The sequence below is a fragment of the Dermacentor variabilis genome, chromosome 2, assembly GCF_050947875.1.
Source record: "Dermacentor variabilis isolate Ectoservices chromosome 2, ASM5094787v1, whole genome shotgun sequence".
NCBI classification, from domain to species: Eukaryota; Metazoa; Arthropoda; class Arachnida; order Ixodida; family Ixodidae; genus Dermacentor; species Dermacentor variabilis.
Genome location: NC_134569.1, coordinates 83,209,174 through 83,231,123, shown reverse-complemented (window position 1 = coordinate 83,231,123; position 21,950 = coordinate 83,209,174). Strand labels below are relative to the sequence as shown.

Genomic DNA, 21,950 nt, shown 5'->3' with positions numbered 1-21,950 from the left:
GGGCTCCATACTGAGTGAGGGCGTGCGGGCTTCTGTTTGAAATTTCAGCTGTTTTTGCGCCGTGCAGCCATTTGATACTTTTCAGACAAGATTGCCTCCGTGTAATTCACGCGCCATGCTTGTTTGTTTGCGATGCCCAAATATCGTCAGGGTACCTTCAAAGAAACAAAGCGGGGCTTTTGGAGCCCTGAAGTTCTGTAGCCATATTTTATTAAATTAGTTGACTCCCTGGATATTTGTACATATTTATGTAAAAAAGGTAGTCTTTGTACCAACAGCAGCCATTAAATATCTTTTAGATAGTTTATATGTTAGAGTCGACAAAAATGCAACACCTTAAGTCCGCAACGCGCTTATAGAGCTATATGTACTTCACATGTGGGCGTCTATAACATTTCTATAGACACTGTACGAGGTTTTTAATGAGGCTTCAATATTTTTCGCGGATGTCGACAGGTGATGATGATGGTTTTGACTACATACGGGGCAAGCGTGGCCGGTATTTACTTCGCCTAAGCGTCTCTTTCCGCTCCAAATATGTAGCCACGCGTCAATAAGTTCTGTCACTTGTAGAAATGCGAGAAGAAAGCGTGACACTTTTTTGGCGTACTATCCGCAGTCCTTCCGGGAAAGCTAACTGTTCGACACGTTCGTGGATGAAATCCTCTCCTTGTCATGGAGTCGAGATGTCTCCTCCTTTCAGGACAGAAGCGCTTGTAGGACCCGATGAAGTGTTCTGTATCGCGCAGTTCATTGCACTCAGTGCAAGCTGGAGAAGCAGCACCGCTTACTTTGAACTTCCGTGCAGGAGTGTAGGCTGGTAGGGGGCCGTGCGGCTAAGTCCCTTTATGCAGCACAGCTAACTTGCTTACTTGAAGCCATTCAGAGCCGCTCTGCACGTTTCATTGTATACAATTAATCCCGCAGTGCCAGTGTATCCGCCATCAAAACTAGCCTTCATCTGCCAGACCTATCAGCAAGACGGAAACTCGCCCGGTTAACACTCTTTCATAAAATGTACTATACTAACCCAGAATTTAAAAAGAAATACCTTTTTATATCACCCCCTTATATTTCATCGCGAATCGACCACAACGTCAAGATACAAGTACCAAGTTGCCGCACAAACCTTTCCTTCATTTCTGCCCAAGACAGCATCCGAATCCACCTCGGGCGTCAGCAATCCGGTTCATTCATCCTTTCGGATTGCTATATCTAACATTGTATACTGATTCACTACTCCTCTCTGTAACGCCATCAGGCACTGAAAGTATTTTAAATAAATAAATAAATAAATAAATAAATAAATAAATAAATAAATAAATAAATAAATATAGCACATGGCTGATGCTGTGGTTTCGAAAGCTAACGAAAGTGACAAAGAATTATCTCTGTGGGAAGTTCGTTATTCACCAGAACTCCCCACTGTTGGTCGCCTTGAAAGCACCTGATGTGCAAGGACATCTGCTCTTTCTCTGCCAGTGACACCAAGTTGCGATGGTATCCGCTAAAACGTAACCTTAATCAATTTTTTTCCGATTTATTTAAGTCATGCTAGTGACTGCGGATGACAGGCATCAAGGCGAGTTTTCATTGATAATGCTTCACAAGGATGCCTTGAGCGCGCATATATCTGTAGAAATGCTCGGTGTCGTTCGCACGTATTGACATGTCTCCAAATCGTCGTCGCAGTAATTATTACTTTAAATTTGCAGAACTTCGGAGACCACAGTTCCGGCACCTCGGCATCGTATTCACATGTATAGCCTCGACAGTGCATGTAGAAAACGAAAAACATGTTGTTGTTGGGCTGTTGTATTACTGCTGAAATAATGTTATTGTAACACCGTAAGAGGAAAGGTTTCAAAAAGAAAAGAGGGGACCACCGCGTCTGCTTGAATGTAGCTGCACAGGCGCCTACATCGAGTGCGGAACTACACGACGGTAGCGAACAGACAGGGGCCGGATCCACAAAGCTTTTCCTTCGTAAGTGATGCTTGCTGTTGGTCGGCAGGCCTTCCATAGTAATACGTCCAGCACCAGGACTGGCTAGAATTTGATCTTAGGAAAAATGCTATCGTAAGGTTTTTTGTGTGTGTAGTGGCCGAGATTCACACATAGGTCAGTTTCAATTTTCGAGACAAGGGTTAAGGTCGAAACTAATAAACTTCACGGTGTCTGTTCAGTGATGTGAGTGCTCGGTGTATTGCGAGTCAGGGAGATTTGGAGCTCACGTTCACTTATGCATGTAGTCGGGCATAACCGACGCTCCACTGGAATATCGTCTGGGAAAAGATGCGGCGTGTGAGCTTCCTGGCCGCTCCAGCGAGCAAACTACGTTCTGTGAGAGGCGCCACAGATTCGCGCGTTTATGTATAGCCAGCTTCTGCAACGTCTCACAGTCGATGACGGCCGGGACTTACTTAAACCTTGCAATGTTTCCTCGCGAAGACCTCGAGGGACTCCCTATAGCCGCTACATATGGACTTAGTAAATATTTAGTGCGCGCCGAGTGTGCGGACAGCTTTCTTGTTAGTTTCGGTTGCTTTCGCGATTGCCAGTCCGGCTTCTATACACGCCGACGACGACAGCTTCGCGCCAAGTGTGCGCGCGAGAAGACGACGCGCGATGAGCGGAGCGCGCGCAAGGATCCTGCTTTGTGTTCCCGCGCATATATGTGGCGCGGTCAGGGCGTACCGGAAAGCGCGGTACCAGATAGGCATCTACACGAGCTCCGACCGGCCCCCTTCCGTGCCTGCTCACGCACTGCTACAGCGATCCAGAGGCCGCAAAGCCAGCGAGGAAGCCGCTTTCATTCGATGCGCGCGCAATCGCCCGTTCTTTTATTTTTTCTTCCCCTTCTCCTTCCTCCACCCCTTTTGCCTGTCTCCTGAAGGTCGCCCACAGGTGCAAGTCCGCGGTGGAGCCTCGTCCTAACTCCCTCCTCCTGTTTCAGTCTCGCCTACCATTTTCCATGGGCCGCTGCTGTGCCCTCTCCTCTTTTCCTTCGCCCTCTTTCTCTGTTTTCGTCTTTTTTTTTTTTTTTCCTTTGGCGAGCGTGCCATATGACCGACTGGTTCTTATTCTCGATTTTACCTGCGCCTCCGCCGCCGCGTCTTCTTGCCCAGAGGCAACTTGCGTCACTAGCGCCGAATCGCTTGGACGCGATGGAGCTCCGCCTTGTTGGATTTAGTCGAGGACTAGCGCGGCGCTGTGGGGATCGAGCTGGTGAGTTGGAAGGCGCCCCGTAGCTCTTTTCTTTCTCTTTCTTTATTTGCTTGTTTGCGTCGTAGCGCACGGAACATACGGCAACGTTTTTCGACCGCGGAGAGGCGCGGCTTCGCTTTTCCCCTCCGTGTACGGAATCGTCGACGAATGCCGTTTTTCTTACTTTGGACGGATGTGGTGTCTCTTACGTGGGCAAATTTCACGCCGAATGAAGAGTTGCTGTGTACCGGGTGCACGATGATGTCATGGCGGCCGTTTACTTCCCCGATTTTGTCGGCAAGAATTGCGTCGGTTTCCTGCAGTTTTGAGCCTTGTGGATATACCAGTGAGTGCCTGTGCAATATGGGGATCTTTATTTGGGCAAAGTTGTGCAGCCCCGAAATCATCTCCGTCGCCGCAGCTTGGAAGGCGAGCCTCGCTCGCCATCGCACTGGCCAGATCAGACTATGTAGAAGCAGCAAGCCGTCGGAGAGGGCATTTGATTCTGCGGTATGAGTTCGGACCTACCACTTGACAGATTGATTTAACTCGTTTTTTATAGCGCTCATTTCCAACGTATTTTCTTTTTATTTACATGATAGAAGATCTTGGCACACACACCTATAAGGTGCCGTTAAACATATCGTATTGTACAGTTGTTTATTGTTCGGTTTCAGAAAACATAGGTGTTACGTGTATTGTGACATATCACATTATGGTGTAAATAGTCGGTATTTGCAATGCATCCAGTGAAATGCAATGCAGCACAGTGAAACTGTGTGCACACGACGACAGGCAGCAAACGGGACAGACATTGACTTGCAATTAAGTATTTGGCAAAGCACCATAGCACTATACCTATATACTTTACTTTGAACAAACACGAGCACAGGACACGCAACAAACAAAAACTAATAATACATTTCGTGGTTATAGGATAACATAATAGAAGTTGTGTTGCGGGGTCAACTACACTTCTCTACGGTAAAGTATTAATCAAGATGCACTAATGAAAAGATTTTTTTCATTTCTAAGGGCGTGGAATGCCTCGACAACCTCTCGCGTTAGCTGTTTTCGGTGTGTGAACATCACTTTTGAGTCGCTAAACATGGGAATACACGAGCAAGCTCGAAAGTGCCAGGTGGGAAGATGCATGTCATTACTTTCAACCGAGCATCAACTGCAACTGCAGCATCACACCAGGCCGTTGAGCCAGGCAGAATTCAACGTTTCATTAAATACAGCATCTCTAACTCTTCGCGCATAATCGGGCTTTCTCTCAGGCGCATGTCTGACGCATGCAAAGTTTGCACGACCTGGAAATCGAATATACAGTGTACTATATACTCAAGGTGTTTTGGGCGAGGGCTTCACTGAGGTACTGTGTTCCTCCATTTGGAGAGAGTGAGTGAGAAAGACATAAATTATTTGTGTATGTGGGTGTACGCGCAGCCGAGTCGGACCAAACGCACCCAGTTTGCATTGTTCGATTTGGAAAATGCGACATGTCCTCGAGGCCAGTTTTGACTATAACTTTCATGAAAATTTATTTCTCGTGTCTCCCCACTGCCCTAAATTTTAACGGATCTCACGAGAACTACAAGTATACAGAGCCTTCAGTCGATACACTGTGCGGCGTTGCTTACAGAAGAGTTCCGAGGTCAGTGTTTGGTAGCCTGTCAAAAAAAAAAAAAACCATCGATCAAATTGGCCGTATTCCTACGTTCTCGTAAGGAAGTAAACGCGTTGTTGCGCTTCGTTGTCGCCCACATGAAAGTGTTTTTCGTTTTAGTTTCCCCGCGTTACTTCTGTAAAGAGTTGGGGAAACGGGTTGAACATACCCGTGGTGGTCCAGTAATGGCAGCGTTGATGTCGCGCCTTCTCCTTATTGTCTCGTAACTGCAGCTGAAGAAAACGCGCATTGCCTTTCGGTCACACAGGTATACATGCGCTCTAATCGTCCACACAATCAGTGAGGGACAGATACAAGTCTTCAAGTTGTGGTGTTTGTTGCGTGCTTGTCACATGCGTTATTATTCTTCATGGTTTCTTCGCTCTTAATTCAATTCCTTTATCCGCCTTCCTTCAGTTCAGTGTACTTAGTCGAAGCTTTATTATTATTTTTAGTTTAGGAATACCTGTCTTTCTCTCGCTTTTTTTCACCATCATGCACCTTTAGCGGCAAGTAATTGAATTTGGCATCTATATAACCACTTTGCGAATGCCGTTCTCAATCAACGCATGCCAACGGTGCCGGTACAAACGATTGCACAGCGTGTTTGCATCGTGCGCGAAGTTGTACTTCAAAACTCGACAACACGTTCTTGGAGCAGCGCTGCCACCGCTTCGCGTGCAACGAATGCGCTATTAATCTTCCGTGACACTGGCCTGAACCAGAGGCACTATAGTTGCCTGTTATACCGTGTATGCTTGTGCCTGTTACTTGTGCATGCCGTGTGCGTGTGCACTCTGTGTGAGTCCGTCGCTTCATGCATCACCAGTCTCATCTCGAATAGCATGCCACGCCAGTGACGCTATACCAGGCGTATGCCCAGGCAAACATTTTCAGAACCCACGCTGTTTGTTATTTCACACTGGTCTCAGTGCAGAGGTATTCTCTACCACGCCTTTACGCCCTTTCTTTTTTGTTCGTGCATATCCTCGCATCGCTTCTCGGCACTCGTTACATTCGCTATGTTTCGCAGTCAGCAGCTACTTACTTCGTGCGCCGAGCGCGTATTCTGGGCGTAAGCCGATGACTCTTGTGATATAGCCGGTCTGTATCGGGCGATTTGCTTCAGTGACGAGCCGTCTCGACATTGAGCGCATCAGTAGGGTTAAAAAAAACGAGGGGAAAGAAAGCGAGGGGTGGTGAGGGGGTGGGGGGAGTTTGACAGGGTGCGATTTATGAAGCTCCATCCTGGTGCGCGGCTCGTGGGCTACAGGGCGGCTGGATGAAAGCAGGTTACCTCAGATGAAATGGGCGGAAAACTCTATATTGCTTCGTTTCTTTGTTTCTTACCTGGCTTTCTTTGTCTGGAACTTTAGCGGCGGAGCGAAATCGTGCTTCCACACGCAGTCGGACGCTTAAAGAGGGGCAGCTTTCAGCAAACAGTTTCCATTCGAAGGCGCAAAAACGCAAGTCAGAAAATCGACTGCTCGCCGGGGTCCGGAAGCCTACGTGCGCTCCGCCTGGAGTGGGAGCAAATCAGTGCCGTCTGATACTCGTAACCATGCGGCCTCACGCAGGTATACGCACGAGCACACTCGTACAAAACCCCTCGACGTTCGTCTGACCTTCTTTGTTCCTTTGTTCTTTCATCTTTTCGTGGAGATTGGGGCGCACGGAATTAGAAATCTGCTTTAGTATGTCCTCACTAATAATTTTCCGCATCATTTTTCCAACCGGCATAAAGATGAGTCAGGTTAATGCAGCAGAGTTATTGAGGATTGGTGACGTTTGATCGTTAACGGTCATTAGCATGAGTGTGCGTTCTGTTTCAAGTGGTGTGCTACAAGGAGATTGAAGCGTTTTATATAAGCCTCCACTGTTTTGCTTGCTGTCTGTGTAATCCTGTAGGCACGCTTTGACATTGGTCTCGATTGTTTAGAACTACAGTCGAGGTGAAAAAGAAAGACCTTTGACGCTGCACATTCTGCACTTAGTTTGGTTTTGCTATAGAGTGATCTGTTTACAAAACTCGACGCGAAATGCGCATTACAGGCTTCTTTCATCGGTGTGTTTTTCTTCTTACTTTTGTTCCTGTAGCTAGCACGTCATCACTCTTCTTCCCTCAGGCGTTTTGTTTTTTCTTCTTTTTTCCTGACGTTTCGACATCATGACGCGCACTCGAAGAGACATTTATCTGCTGACTCTTCAGTTGGCAGATCGAAAAATAGCGCGAAGAAAAATGTACGTGCGCTGTAAAAAGAAAGTGATAAAGAGGTGAACGGTGGGCCTTTCCAACTTGTCGCATTCGCCAATCGCTTTTCCCGCAAACAACTTATCTTCTTCGAGCAGTTCCCAAGAGGCGTTCACTTTTGGAAGGTGAAGAAAGGAGGAAAGAAAATAATACCAATAAAGGAAAAGTATGGACGTTTTCATGTCTGCCCCTTCTATATGTTTCTCAATGCAGTTGATGCCATTTGTGTTTGTGCAGAGAAAAAGCATTTGACTTTGAACGCCCAATTATGTTCTGCCGGGACGTTGTTGCAATCTGTCTTGAGCGCGGCGCGTTTCGAAAGGATCTTAATGCGCTTCGCGAGCGAGGATTTCAGGTATTGTTGTCTCCCTCTCAATTGCTTCGAAAGAGCCCGCCCCTGTCGCTACACCTTTGCGGCGTATCGCTTAGAACTGTACAGCGCTGCCGGAGCTATGCATAGCGACAGGCGAGAAGACACCGGAAGTCTGAAATCTGTCCCGGGCTTCGAGCCTACTTTGTCTGCACCAGAATTCACTTGGACCTGTAGTAGTAGCAGTAGTTGTTGTCATCATCGTCGTAGCTGTTGTTAATTGTTGTTCATTAACTACGACAAAATGGAAAGTTTCGTCTGCTGGAGAGCCCGCTATCCCGAAATTGTAGCTAAAAGCAAAGCATTAAAAAAACAGAGAATAGATAACAGTTAGGGAATGACGAAAACCTTTCACACTGGCTGAAAGAAAGCAAGGAAACCTTGAATAAGAAGAAAATTATGCAATAAGGACGTGACGCTAATGTGCAGAAATATACTTGTCAAGAGTAATGTGGATCACAAGCAGCCTCCAAACGTGCTGTAATAGTTGAGTTTACAACACAGGGCACACGTGTCACTTACGTCACAGTTATATGACGCTACAGCGATGTTGCATAATGTCACAGTAAGATGTAAAAAATACGTCACGCCAACTGTGTGTTGTATCACAAGGAATTGATCAGTTGGTATTTCCTTGTAATAAAACCGTGCAGTGCGCTTATTAGACGTGTATACGGCGGCTTAATACCTAAACAAATGACACAGAAAGAGCCTGTGTTAGTGTATTAACCGTTGCTCTTGCGCCGTTGCACAACGATGCCTCGACATTCCCTCACGAAACTTGTTGTTGCTAATTTATAGTAATCTCTGAAGACGTTCTATGAACATGATGTCCATATAATCCCACAATCTACGAGAGAGTCTACTAATTTACCAGCTTCATTTTCAATCAGCACTTTTCTATGTTACCTCTGTAGATGTAATAGAGTATGTAAGCTGATATAGAAACACACAAAAAAAGTCTACACTTAGCCAAAGGTGTCATGGAGACGTCTATAGATTACATGCACGCCTTATCACCCGTGACACTACACCCGTGTCACATCCCCGCGTCACACAAACGTGCTCTAATGGTCACTAAAAGTTTTCGCCATCGAATTTGTCGAGCTTGTTCTTGAAGATGAGAAGCTACCACTGCTGAGCGGAGGTTTTCACTTGCACGAGGAACTACTCAGTGACACTTATTTTACAACTGGATGCAGTTACGGCTTTTCTGCAATGCCATGCGTCTGCGAAAGCTTGCCGATAATAGCGCCCAACGGCTGATGAGAGTACCTTACGACGCCAGCATAATTTTATTTGTATAAAAGTTGACCATACCGTGACCTGTAGGTGGTACGGTAGTCATCGTACGGTGGTCATCATGATTGTTCATTTCATTGGCACTGGCCAATCACGAAGTGAGGTATCTACAAGGGCGAATATAGTATATACTGCGAGTATACAGCCTCTCAGAGGTGTGGCGGAAACCCTGAACCTCGTAAAGGCTGCATGGTATTACTTTAGAGGAGTACAAGTACAAGTATTAAAAAAAAAGTGTAGCACAGCTTACCGGCCGCCGCGGGAGATATTCGCAGTACGCGCTTTCCCGACTTCATAAACATTTCGTTGTCATGTCAACGGGGGATTTCGTTCCATCCGGGTTCCCGAATGTCCGGCTAAATCTGCACGCACTTAAGAGCGCACGTTGTTTGACATCCCTGTGGCTTATTACACGTGCTGGGCTGTACTACGGTGTGTGCACACTTTAAAAAGCCTGGGTCCCTTCGTCCTTCTGCAAACATTTTTTTCAGTCTCGGATGAGTGCGCGTTGTCGAGACTGCCGAGTCTCTAGAGTTCGTTTTTCTTTCTTTTTTTGTGTGTGTGATTAGTCCTCTTCATTAACGATTTGCTGGCACGCTTTGCGGGTTCTTAACTTCTCCTTCCTGCCGAGCGGCGTGTGGATTTGTTTGCTCGCCGACTAACTGCCTTCTTGTCTGCGTCTAATTGAAATTTTGAAGTGCCGGCGCTTTCGAACACGGGAAGATGTCTTTTGCAACGCAGCGCCGAGCCAGCGTAGAAACAATGGGATTTAAGGGAAGCATAGGAAGTCTTGTGCAATGCGACGAGTGTTCCTTCGAATAACATGATTGCTCTTAGCAGTTGTGTTTGCAATGAGCCTCACTAGAATGACGTATTTTGGGCAGTAAAGCAAGTATTACTTTTAAGAACTGCTTAGGATGGATGGAAATAAGCGTATAGCGTTGATTCGTGTAGAGGTGCTTAGACCATGACTGTCTATATCGGGGATAAACTGCCAGAAAAATCGTAGAGCAGGAGATACAATACAAAAGTGCTGTACATACCACTGCATCTTATTGTCTCGTGTTCTGCGATACGGCTTACAGTTTTCTGTGGTAATGTACCAACTGGCTGAGATTCATGCGCCATCTATGCATGTCGTTACATCCATTGCAGTTTGCTGTTTGTGCCGTTTCTAATCGCTGCACAGCTCAAAGTAAAACAGAGGCTCAACTGCCCACATCTTAGCGTTTAGCACAGTGGGCATCAATGCCATAAAATTGTTAAATTTGAACACGGTGTTCGAAGTGCTTGAAACAAAGAATACGGGTGAACGCATGTGCGCATGCCCAGACGGAGAAGGCATACGGGACGTCTGCAGCGACGTGGCGTTCACATAACCAATATTCGAACAATGATTACGGCAGTAGTTCGAATTGAAGTGCGACTTCCGGACGCGTGTTTAGTTTAGTCTTCGTGCTAGGAAACGGTCCCGTACTGTATAATCTTTCATTTAACGCGAAAATGACGTGAATTTAAAGGTACGGTATGCAAGTCGCGTGTTTAGATTCGTATTTACCCGTGCCTGCGTGACGCACAATGAGTGTGATGAGCTGTAAAACAGAGTCGTCTTGTCTTTGAATCGTCCCTAACTCCTCTCCTTCCGCTACTACAGCCAAAATCTTTGGTTACATGACACTTCTGCGAGTCAGATTTTGATCACAAGTGTAGACGCAGAAATTTCTCAATAAACAGACTTCCATTCATATTTTCACCGGACCGCGCTTCCCGTAGCAGAAAAAAAAATACCTTAAGAGCTGTGGCTTGTGAGATCTGTAAAATTCAATCAATAACACTCCCTCACATGCCATGGGAGTGCAAACATCAATACCCAGACCTTAATCCCGTGACCCTCTTGTCGAGATGGCACGCCGCCTTGAGCAGCTCCCATCTCGACGACCAAATCTTGGCGACCCAGCAGGCCTACGAAGCGACGAAGAGGCAAGACCTCGACGTCCCATCGTGGGAGGCCTAGGCCCAGCCGACTAAACTGCTGGTTCTCATTAAAGCTCCCTCTCTCTCTCTCGCTAACATAGCATTGTTAGCGGAGTGTCCGATATACCTCGTGTTCCTGCTAACTCAAGTCAAAATGTAGGGATGTGGAAACACTCTAGGACGACGGCGACCGAATGCATGTTGTTGCCTATTGTGTGCAGCAAGTCTCACTAATCCTTGTATACTGCTTAATTGCATAATTAGTCGAAATTAATTAACCAACTTCACAAGTATGAACTTTAGGGCAAACATTAGTGAGAAAGTGGTAGAGATCTTGAGGACACATCTAATTTGGAAGCTTCGAACTTCCAACTTACTGCCTATTAATTTTTGTTCTGCGCCCTAAGCTGCTCATTTTCAGTTTTTTTTTTTCATATGTCACTGTCATTCTTTCATTACGACTCAGAAAAAATGATTACATAACAAGTAGGAATCTAGTAGCAACAGAATTAGCTGTTTCCTGAAACAGTCTACAACTTTCTCATTAGAAGTTTTGTCCGAAAGTAAATACTTGCGAAGCTGGTTAATTAATCTGGACTACTTACGCAATTAAGAAGACTACAAGAATATTCAGATTTGATCTATGCAAAAACCAAAAACGTGCAATTGGTAGCGTCCTCTTAGAGTGCTGTGACATATTTTATAACGTTGACTAAAGTGTGCTGGAACACTCCGCATATGACAAGCCAACCCTTTTCTGCGAATGAAGGTAACCGTCGTGCCGGCTAAGTCCCAGGCATAGTCTCTGATGGAAAAGTTGGGGCTTTGTACTCCGTCGGCGCGAATGTCTGAGCGAGAAGACAATGTTCTCCCATTTCCATTTCGACAGCTCAGCCACAAAGTTTCGCTCGAAGAGCGGTGCTTTACGCTTAGATAGGCACTGCGGACACCATACGCATGACTTCGTGGAATTGTTGCGTTAGCGCAATAAGAAAGAAGAACGATGACAACTAGACAGTTTTGCGTAACCAGCAGCGAGTGGGAAACGCTGTTCTTCGACAGCGACGGAAACACTTTAAGAAAACGATTTTTGGCGCACGTGGAAATATAAATTGCTCTAGGTGTGCCTTTTAGGTGATCCCCAAAGGTCAAGTTAATTTCGCGTTCTTTTTCATTTCACTTTATTTTATTTTTCGCGCTTTCCCTTTAACGCTCCCTGCACTTCGTGGTTTTCTAACAAGAACACAGCCTGTGTGCGTTGAGCAATCGTACGCTCGTTAGAGTGGAAATATTGGCGCCTGCAGTCGAGCTCTGCCGATGCTTCGGCCAAGCTGAACGGGAGCCACGGGGCTGTTCTTTTGTCAAAGACGGCGCCGGTGGTAAAATACCGAGTGCGCGGAAGAAATGGCGCCAGCGCATGTGGTGAGTTGAACGGTTAGTCAGGCCGATGGTGAGCAAGACGTGTGTGTATGTCTCATGCGTGCGTGTGTTGTCTGTGTGTGTTGAGTGTGCGTATTGTGTGTATGCGTGTGTGTGCTGCATGTGCACACGCGTGTGTTGTTTCTGTTTGTGCGTGTTTGTTGTGTGTACGTGTGTGTGTGTGTGTGTGTGCGTGTGTGTGTGTGTGTGCGTGTGTGTGTGTGTGTGTGTGTGTGTGTGTGTGTGTGTGTGTGTGTGTGTGTGTGTGTGCGTGCGTGTGTGTGTGCGTGTGTGTGTGTGAAAGCGATGTAACAAGCGGCAAGTGACTGCAGCAGAGAGAGAGGGGGGCGAGTAATAAATAAATAAATAAATAAATAAATAAATAAATAAATAAAAAGCTTTTTACCGTAACTGGGCAGCAGGTCATTTCACCGGTTGCTAAAATAATCATACTCACTCTCCAGTACTGGACGGCTTCAAAACGACGAAAGACAGCAGGCTGGAGAAGAAAAACCACAACGCCAGTTACAACGGCTGTTAACGATCCTCAGGACTCAGGAACGGCCGCCCGCTCTCTCACCCGCTCCTTCGGTTTCTCAAGTAAGACGCGCACGCCTGGGCCATCCATTTATATAAGCTTAGAAGGGCAGCCATCAATTTTCTCGCAACAGCCATATCGTTCGAGGGGCGCGCTGCTCCAGCGACTTCGCCTAATTGGTGGAGAACGGCCCGGTCCCTTGGCCGTAGAAGCAGCGGCAGCAATCTGGTCCGTCGAAACTGGAAGATGGACACTGCAGGCTTGGTACACAACGGTCCCGCGGTTCCGCTTTAGACCCAGGCGGGCTTCGCTCGGCTCGTTTCCATTTCGTGTGGCGGACGCTTGTTGGCTCTGTCTACATGCAGAAATTATCGATTGACTGCGAGCAGTGGAAAAATGAAAGCAAGGGCTGCGTCATTCCTCTCTTTATTTTTTGTTGTTGCTGATTGTGGGTGCCGATCTATATGGAACCCTAAATTCGCTCAAGCAAACGACAAGTTAGCCCGTATTCTCCGAAGAGCGTCTCCGAAACATCACGAGACGCCGCTGGGCCCTATAGGTGCTGTTGCTTGGTTAACGCATTTGAAAACACTGCCAAGAAAAAGAAAGAAAAAGAAAGAAAGAAAGAAAGAAAGAAAGAAAGAAAGAAAGAAAGAAAGGAAGAAAGAAAGAAGGAAAAGAAGGAAGAAAAAAAGAAAGAAAGAAAGAAAGAAAGAAAGAAAGAAAGAAAGAAAGAAAGAAAGAAAGAAAGAAAGAAAGAAAGAAAAGCGTACGCGCTCTAAGTTAAGTCAAATGTCCTTGCAGACGGTGAATGTGAAGCGGCAGGTTTCGCTTCTATTATAAGACACAGGTCCGTAAAACTTACTGCGATATCGAGCTTTCGTGCTTTAAAAATTAACTTTGTTTCAAAACCAAGGCACGGTGACGTTGTCGCGGCGGGGTCGTTCTCTTTGAGCGAATTAGCACAACCAATGTAATATCCCGTCGATGTATACAATAGACGCTACGTATACAGAACTCGGTTCTCCGTTCGGGTCTGCAGATGAAACGGCCGTAGGCGCTGTCCGACTTGCCTCTGTGTTTGAAAAGACTTTTTGTGCAATTACCTTGCTTCCGTGGCGCTCGCGTGGCCCCAAGACGACACGAATCTACTGCTCTGAGAAAATTAAGCAATCATGCTCTAAGTCGGCATAATATATTTCGCCACTTACGACCACCTAGCGAAAAAAAAAAGAAAGAACAGGTTGCGAGTTAAGCTATCCGTTTAGTTGTGTCTTGTACTTAATTCTTACTGCCTGCGTTGGGCCAATTAAATTTTCATTTAATTATCTAACGCAACACCATAATTGATAACATGAAGAGAGAGAGAGAGCAAATGATAAAGAAAGATAGGGAGGTTAACCAGGACTGAGCCCGGTTGGCTACCTTACACTGGGGAAAGGGAAAAGAGGACGGAAAGATTAAAAGAAGAAAAGAAAGTCTACTGGGTATATCGTTCGGTCACTCAGTCCAGATCACAGACGCTGATTCAATCCAGTAGCCTTCAAATATCGCAGCAGAGCTTTTGTGGCCTTTTGTAGCTGCGATATGCGAGGCCATGGTCCCAAGATCTTCTTCAAGGTGAACAGTGTTCCATCTAGCTGATTGAGAGCTGTGCAGAGGACATGTCTTTCGTTTTTAAAAGATGGGCAGTAGCACAGTAGATGTTCTATAGTTTCCTCGGCACCGCAGGCATTACAGTCGGCGCTATCAGTCATTCCAATCAAAAACGTATATGCATTAGTGAGTGCAACGCCCAATCGTAAGCGGCACAGCATTGTTTCCTCATTTCGCAGAAGCCCTGGTAACAGCCGCAGTTGCATAGAGAGGTCGAGGGAATGCAATCGTTCTTGGGTGAATTCAGGTGTGTGCAACTTCTCTAATGTCATACGGTGTGCTACCTTGCTTAGGTGTTGGGCTGCATCGGTCCGCGATAAAGGTACAGAAACAAGGGTTGCTCCTTCGTGTGATTTCCTAGCAGCTTCGTCAGCGAGGTCGTTGCCGGAGATACCGCAATGGCCAGGCAGCCACTGAAACACGACGTCGTGTCCTTTCGCTATCATACGATGGTGCATTTCTCGTATCCCGGACACTAGTTGTTCACACGACCCGCGACGAAGAGATAACAGAAGACATTGTAAGGCCGCCTTCGAATCGCAGAATATTGCCCACCGATTAGCGGGTTGGTTGTTAATGTAATCAACGGCACCTCGGAGGGCAACAAGCTCCGATCCGGTCGATGTTGTCATGTGAGAAATCTTGTATCGGACGCTAATTGATCGTGATGGTATAACCACTGCGCCAGTGGAGCTGGTCTGAGTGGAAGAGCCATCCGTATATATGTGGACTCGGTCAAAATAGAAAGTGTTCAAACAATCCGGAGCTGCTTGCTTCAGGGCCAAGGTAGGCAGGTTGGTCTTCTTTCTTATCCCTGGAACCGTGAGACGCATTTGAGGTTGTTTTAAACACCACAAAGCTGAGGTTGAACGTGCTGAGAGTGTGAAGCCCGATGGTAGACAGGCACGATGGATGCTGACCTCGTTGGAGAAGGACGCCTGTGGTCGTCGTTCTGGCAGGCAGGCAAGAGAGCTTGATTGCATGCGTGAAACATGACGAACATGGGCCCTAAGCGTGTCGATGCTAATGTAAGTCGTGATCGGATGGTCTCGAGCCATTATAATGGTTCCTGCTGTTGAGGCGCTCCGCGGAAGTCCTAGGCAAACACGTAGTGCCCGTGCTTGCACGCTCTGTAGTTCTCGAAGATTTGACTTGCATGTTTTAGCAAGCACGGGAGAACTATAGCGTAGCAATCCGATAAAAAGTGCTCGATATAACTGTAGCATGGAGCCCACTGAAACATGAAAGTGCGGCGAAACATGAATATTGCCATGCTAGACCCAAGTTGATGCACATCACGTATTTGTTGCGAAATCATGCTGAATATATTATTGGTAGGCGCCGGGAAGCTGGATAGTTCTTCGTACATATAGCTCTGGGTTTTTCTTGTTTCATTCCTTAAGCACATTATAACAGTTTTAACCTGGATTATATGTTATTTAGGCACATTTCTACTGCCACCTCCTCACTGAACTTGGTAATGTATATAGACGCTGCAATTAAGTTAAGGTTTGATGAATATAAACTTCGGTCACTGACCAAGTAAAGGTGTTTTTTTTATGCAAAACGAGGAGGCCGGCTCAAGGAAAAAATATTGCTCTAGAAAATACAATTAATATTTTATTGCAACAGTGCTTAGAACGTCTGTCTATGCCATCAAAAAAACTGGAGCCCGTTATTACGTTTTTATTACTTTTGTTGTTCAAGGCGCCGTCGTCGGCGCTGGAGCCCCGTTAAAATTCTTGGTTCTTTGGAAGAATATAATAAAAGCGTTATGCTCAACTTTCGTAGTTCAATGAATGAGTCAAATAATCATTTGTTAACATAATTAATTCTAGTAAGTGCGGAATTCTCAGATGTAATCTGGATGTCGCTGTTGCGGCATTGCGGATTTAAATAACGACCCTTAAACAAGCTTTGTGAACTAGCGAAAGTAAGGGATTAAAGCGAGAGAGGTTAGCCAGATTAAGGCACCATTCACAACGGCGTCTTCCTGAGATCACGCAACGACGTTGGTCGCAAATGGTCGCTTTGGCGGAAAGGCGACTTTTCTGGTTCAGTCACTCGCTGATAATTTTTTTTTTTTCAGTCGCGCTACTGCAGTCGCAACGCTGTTGAACCAATCGGCGGCGCTTGTTTTTACGTGGCGACGGCGGTGCGAGAAATGGTGAACGTGTCACCAACGGCGAGGTGTTTCGGTGTGGTGGCGGCGAGCATGTCGCGCTATCCTGCGCGAACATCAGTCTCCGCGAGTCGCTCCTTGGTGGCCACATGTATAGCTACCTTAAAGCCCCTTAAACTTCGTAAAGTAGCACCTCACTTTGAAGAATACCACCTCCTCCTCTCGCGCTCTGGCCGAGGCCGATGCCGCGTCGCTATTGGCCTAATAGCATCACGTGGGCCCTCGCGCCCTGCTTCAGCACCATTTTCGCTCCAGAAGCGTCTACGGAGTGGAGGGGAGCGCACGTTGGTCGAGGAGGGAGCGTGAAAGAGAGGAGAAACGAGGAAGTGTGAAGGCGGAGGAGGAGAGTGTCGCTACTTTACGAAGTTTAAGGGGTTCTAAGTTGCCTCGATGTTTTCCTCGCACCGCATGTAGGGCGGGAGGAGGGGAGGAGGAAAGGCGCGTTGAGGCACCCTAGCCAGTTGAGGCAGGTGGCGCGACCTGTGCCAATCGCCGGGGTGAATGCTGTCTGGGTGGCTACTCTGCACTGGGAAAATGTGGAAAGGGAACAGAAGATGAGGAGAAGAGAAGATATGAACGGTATAAATATCCGCACAAGAGCGAGGAAGGCGATCGACAACTTATTTTAAATACATAAATATCTTTCTTCGACCACGCCCCGACCAACAACCCTATCACCGCTGGCTTTTTGCTGGATGAGCTCAGTTATTTAACGAAAAAGTGGCAAAAAAAAAACGAAATTGTAGTCTTCGCTGCAGGAGGATCGCTGCTGTCGCAGCATATGTGTTCACAGCCGAAGGAATGGCTGAACAATATGTCAAACACCATTTCGCTCTTGGTAAATGAGTGCATTATAATACCTCTGACACTGTTATGAAACTATTTTAAGGACTAAAGAAAGAAAGACATTTCAGCTATTTTTACCTTCCTTCTATATTTCTATATTTATTTCATTTCACCTGCCATTTAATATCAATACGAAGTTTTTACGAACGTCAGCTTGACCGAAAGACTCGGGCGTTGCACCCTACACCACACTTTGATAGACAGTTTCTTTTGTAGGAGGTCAAGAAAGCGTGGTTTTGCGGCTGCTGTCAAACTTGCCAGAAACCTTACTGTTCACTGCGTCGTCGAGTGATCCAAGCCAGCCTCGGGGAGGTCGGATTACGACATCGCGGGCTGTCTGTTGGCCAAGAGCGCCGTTCTTCGAAAGGGACGAGAGAAAGCCAAGCTGGTCATCGCTTTCAGACGACGCCCGTGTTCTGTGCCGGCTGATCGAATCAATCGAAGTGGCACACACACGCGCGCGTGAGTGTGGGCCAATGGTCGCTTGTTTCGATAATGGTGTTCACACGCGCTTTATGGTTTCTCGGAATGGAACCCAGAGCGTCTACACGTTCTTCGCCGCTGTGATCCGCCCGCCTTCATCTCTGGCAAACGGCAATGTTTGAGGATCGAGTTGATACGAATCGGTGCAGGCACAGGGTCGTTAAAAAGTCATTCGCCTCGAGAGTCTTGTGTACAGAGTCTCTACCTTAGTTCAAACTGATACGAATTTTCTATGGTTGCATGCCTACCATTTCTTTTCTTTCTTTCTTTTTCTTGTTTGCGCAGCGCACAGACCAGCGCATTCAGTAATGATTCACTCCAGCGGCTGCACTTACTTCTCGATTGCCCTAAGAAAGTAAGAAGGAAAGAAAACGGTACCTTGATGCACTAGTCTCCTTTACAGTCCGCTATTGATTGCGAAGTATAGCGGCTGGTTTTGAACGCACACTGCTCGCAGAAGCAGCCACGTCAGAAAAGTACTCGTACGTTGTCTGGCACATTGCTACAGCACTGAAAATATAAATAAAAAAACATTTTCCCCGTAATACACTAGTTGAATGTTTTGATATTAATGAATTTTTGAGTTCTATGTACGCTATCGAGTGCGAGATTGGGCACGGGGCGCCGTGCCGGCGTAGCGCAAGTAACCTTATATTTAGTGCTGTGGCGTTGCCACGAAGAAAGAAAGAATCATCGAATCCGCTATGCACTCTTCTGGGCTAGCGTTTGCATTCCGAGGACATATCTCATCGCGCGATCAGCTGGAAACCCACTCGTAGTAAACATGTGGGGCGCACGATTTTGGAATATGCGTTGAGAGAACAGCTGAGCAATGCCGGCACGTGACGGGAGCTGGAGTTTCTTGGCACGACGCAGAAAGAGAAGGTCGCTACCATGAGAAGCATGTCATGGCAAAAAAAAAAAAAATTATCGATTAGTGCAAAGTGATAAGATACATACGCGAGTTACCTCAACGAGTGGAGAACGCCGTCGCGCTTGTTAGCCCTGGGGCGGAATTGGGGGAGCCCGTGCAGTAACTAAGAGACGCGCCGTTGACTTTCTTGTGCCCTCAACAAAGCAGCCTACCCAAGAAAACAAAGGAATGGCGACGCAGCCCAACCTTCTAAGCTTCACACTGATAGCACAGCAAAGCGGGACAGGGGAAATTAACAATAACGGTATATTGGGAATACGACTTACAGGCTGTAAAAAAACGGGATCCGGAAGGGTAGGAAAATTAAATAACGCAGAAGGCCGAGAGAAAACAAGAATAGGACACGACATAAAGAAAAAGCGCAAGAAAAAAAAAAACCCAGATTCAATACAATGTTGGAATTTAAATGACGCGAAGATTGTTTGAGTCCACTATTTAGCAGCAGTAGCGGATAAAACTAGCACAGCCACATCACCTGTACACCTGGTTTCTGTCTGCGTCTCGATGATGGAGGCAATGTATAATGCTTGTCGAGTGAGTGAGTGAGTGAGTGAGTGAGTGAGTGAGTGAGTGAGTGAGTGAGTGAGTGAGTGAGTGAGTGAGTGAGTGAGTGAGTGAGTGAAATAACTTTAATGGGTCCAGAGAAGACGCAGGGGAGACCCTGCGCCACCCGGCTAGTCCCACGTAGGGACCGCCAAGCCGAGCTTGACGGCCCGATCGCGGGCACTCTGGATGGCCAGGGCTTAGTCGTTGAGTTCGGGACTGCCCAAGAGCGCAGCCCATCTATCCTCGCTGAAGGAGGAGACGATGGCTTCGCACTCCCGCAACACATGGTATAATGTTGCCGTTAGTCTACAGCCAGGGCAGTCCGCACTGGGATACCTTTCAGGGGATATTGCATGAAGAAGCTGAACCAGTTCGACATTCGTCCACTATCAGAACTAAAAGCTTTAGGTCAATGCCCCCAAAGAACATCCGCGCTGAAGGCCTCACTCGCGTTACTAAGTTTCCTGCGGTCTACGGGCCTTCACGACTTTAAGAACGCCGTCCCCTAACGCTCTATAGTGTCCGCGGTTTGTTTGTGCTAGTCTCTCTTTCTCTCTCTCTATCTCCTCATTCCACTCTGTTTCTCTTTTTATCACCCTTAACTCTTCCCCCCGTGCAGCGTACCCAACTGGAACTACGTCTGGTTAACGTCCCTGCCTTTCTATGCATCGTTTTCTTTCTGTCTTGTCGAGAGGGAAATATTGATGAGAGGCGTAGACGCAGGGAAGTGAGGAACACCTGTACATCCAAATACACTTAAGACTTCGCACCCTTTGGGACTCAATGGAACGTTCATTCTACATGATTGGCCAGAAATGGGCTCATACTGTGTGGCACATGCCAAGTTGCACAGACCCAATATTTGTAAGAGAGAGAGAGAGAGAGAGAGAGAGAGAGAGAGTGATGGGAGAACACGGAAGTCGTGGTACTTCCAGTCTAGTTGTGCTCTTCGGACGGCAATTAGCGCGCGGCAATTTTGCTTGTATGCGCGGGCATGAAGCGCTTGCGGTTTCTAAATAAAGAAAGTTTATCCTATCTAATCCTGCCGTATTATGTCATAGCCGACAGTCATAAAGGATCGGGTATGACAAAATACGACAGGATAAGAATAGGATGAACTTTGTTTATTTAGAAACTGCCAGCGCTTCACCAATTGCCGTCCGACGAGGAAAACTGGTCTAGAAGTTTCACGATGCTCTGTTGTGCCTCCGGAAGGCACAACAGAGCACGCAGGCCTACCCGGCCATCGTTCCCGAAGCGATTGCAATTCAGATATTATGCAATCGCTGACGCGCGTCAAAGGCACACGCGGAAAAGCCCGCGCGTCTTGATCGTTGATTGTGTGCTCGCCGCTCGTCTTCTCTCTGCCGGCGGAAGACGCAGCACCGCCGCCGTCGCTTTAATGCGCGTGTTCCTCCTACGGCGCGCGCCGCCGGGCACCCGTCCGCGCGCTACACGCACGTTATGATCGTTCGTACATGCCCGTGCACGCGAGGAGCCGCTCGCTGTTTACCTGGAGAGTCGCCGGGAGTATACGAGAGAGGCGCGCGCGCTGTGTTGTGTGTGTGTGTGTGTGTGTGTGTGTGTGTGTGTGTGTGTGTGTGTGTGTGTGTGTGTGTGTGTGTGCGTACACGCTGGGCGCGCGCGCGGTCTGCCGCTCATCCTCCGCGTGTGGCCTCCGTCGCGTGCCTGCGGCAAAGGCACGAGACGCGCGCACGTATGCACAGCGCGTTGCTTTTGCGATGTTGGCGATGGTCGGCCGTTGCTGCTGTATACCATCACTGCTGGTCGACCAATTTGTAGCGCGGAAAACATTGCGCAACATCTGTAGAAAAATACAACAGGAACAGCGCAACACAGGACGAACGAGTAAAGAGCTCGTCCTGTGTTGCGCCTTTCCTGTTTTTATTCTAAAGATGAACCAAACAGCCCCATTGAACACATTGCACAACATGCTGAACTGTAGTGCGCAGTGGCGGTGGCATTGCACTGTTGAGCACGAGGTCGAGGGTTCAGTTCCCGGTGGCAGTACTTGTAAGGCGAGCGGCCCCGTTTGAGTGCTCCACTGTACACGGACGCGCTGTGTTCTATGTAGTGGACTTAACAGTCCCGAAGCTTTAATTTGGGAGCTCCTATGTGAACGAGAGCGGAGAAAACGTTTTTTTTTTCTCAGCAACCGCTACACCGATCTTTATTAGGTTTGTGGCGTCTACAAGAAAAAGAAATGTTCAACTCTAGCGACTGTAGCAACAAAATTTTCTGATTAGTCAGTCGGTTTTCTTTTAGGTTAATATTTCCAAAAATTCAGGAATCTCAACTATCAATTTTGCAACCCCGTAACCCAGTAATAAAAAGAACAGTATGACAGTTCTGTGAACTGCATGTAATAATACGTCTAAAGCGTACAAAATTGATGCATTGTCCACCGCCTTGAAATATCGAGTATACCACTAATTTGTGAATGAGACTTTTGCAATATCCTCTTAACCATTTTGACAATCTCACATAAGCTGTAAATTTACATATAATGTTTTTTTTTCTTTAGAAATTCTAACACATTCAGTTTGTAC

At 47.0% G+C, this 21,950-nt stretch overlaps 1 protein-coding gene and 1 long non-coding RNA gene across 5 annotated transcripts in view; one reads left to right on the top strand and one right to left on the bottom strand.

Annotated features, from left to right (window-relative positions):
* The window catches only part of LOC142572186 (uncharacterized), a 222,522-nt gene extending 213,218 nt beyond the window's left edge, over positions 1-9,304 (bottom strand). Inside the window, exon 1 of the long non-coding RNA XR_012826011.1 lies at positions 9,053-9,304. This is a non-coding gene — a long non-coding RNA (uncharacterized LOC142572186). The remainder of the gene's footprint in view (positions 1-9,052) is intronic.
* The window catches only part of LOC142572185 (adenylate cyclase type 5-like), a 308,272-nt gene that overhangs the window by 93,922 nt on the left and 192,400 nt on the right, over positions 1-21,950 (top strand). The window contains exon 1 of one of the 4 annotated variants that reach the window (XM_075681122.1): positions 3,134-3,228. The exons of 2 other annotated variants lie outside the window; for them this stretch is intronic. The gene's annotated coding sequence lies outside the window, so the exon portion shown is untranslated. Of the gene's footprint in view, positions 1-3,133; positions 3,229-21,950 lie in introns of those variants that run through there. One more of the 4 variants, XM_075681116.1, reaches the window with a different exon arrangement.